Raw genomic sequence first — 1203 nt, forward strand, 5'->3', positions numbered from 1 at the left:
GGGGAGCAGTGTGGGGTTAAGGGTCTTGCTCAGGGATCCAGAGTGCAGGCTGTGGGAATGGAACCGGCTACTGAAACCTTCTCAGAGCACAGCGCTCTGCTCTAACCACCAGGCCAACACTCACCCTACTGTGTGATTTTTACTAAAGGAGAAATTTGGGTTTTCTTTTCTTTACTGGAGAAATTTAGTTGTTATATTTTTCAGTCGACGTAAATTTTCATGCAGTTATCTGACTATCTTCCTGCTGCTTACATGTTTAAAAACTAATCTCTTTACTCATGAGTTGGGAGTAAAACTCACATGAATCCGTTTAAATAACAGTGACTGTGATTGGATGAGAAGAGCAAGCGTTTCCCATCTTTGCAGCTTATTGGCTGTTGGTCTGAGCAGGATCACATCTACGCTTCTCTAAGCACTAGAACATCACTCCCCTCAAACATCCACCTTCCTCCATCCATCCCTTCATCATCAGTCATTTTATCAGGAGGCTCCAATCAGAGCGCCGTGCTGCTGCTGCTGTTTGAATCTGTACCGCAGCAGAATCAGGTGGTTTTACCTGGACTCACCTGTTCAGTTGATCTCTATAACACATTATCTACATTTTGCAGACACCTTTTGGCCTTTTCCGGATGACTGTGGTGGTGGTGCCTTTCCTGTACGTTGGAACTTTGATCAGCAAGAACTTTGCTGCTCTCCTCGAGGAGCATGACATCTTCGTCCCTGACGATGATGACGACGATGACTGACTTTAGTGTGCAACATAAAAAGAGGTAAAATCAACATGTCCCAGAGCTACACCGTCTAGTGCTATGCCCTGTAGAGCCACACCCTGTAGAGCTGCACCGTAGAGCCACGGCCTGTAGAGCCATGACACCCTGTAGAGCTACGGCCTGTAGAGAGACGCCCTGTAGAGCCACGGCCTGTAGAGCTGCAACCTGTAGAGAGACGCCCTGTAGAGCCACACCCTGTAGAGCTGCAACCTGTAGAGCTACAGCCTGTAGAGCTACGGCCTGTAGAGCCACACCCTGTAGAGCCACGCCCTGTAGAGCCATGCCCTGTAGAGCCACGACCTGTAGAGCCACGCCCTGTAGAGCCACGCCCTGTAGAGCTACGGCCTGTAGAGCCACGGCCTGTAGAGCTACGGCCTGTAGAGCTACGCCCTGTAGAGCCACGCCCTGTAGAGCTACGGCCTGTAGAGCTACG

Source organism: Cyprinodon variegatus, unplaced genomic scaffold (genome assembly GCF_000732505.1).
Source record: "Cyprinodon variegatus isolate N-32 unplaced genomic scaffold, C_variegatus-1.0 Scaffold1350, whole genome shotgun sequence".
NCBI classification, from domain to species: Eukaryota; Metazoa; Chordata; class Actinopteri; order Cyprinodontiformes; family Cyprinodontidae; genus Cyprinodon; species Cyprinodon variegatus.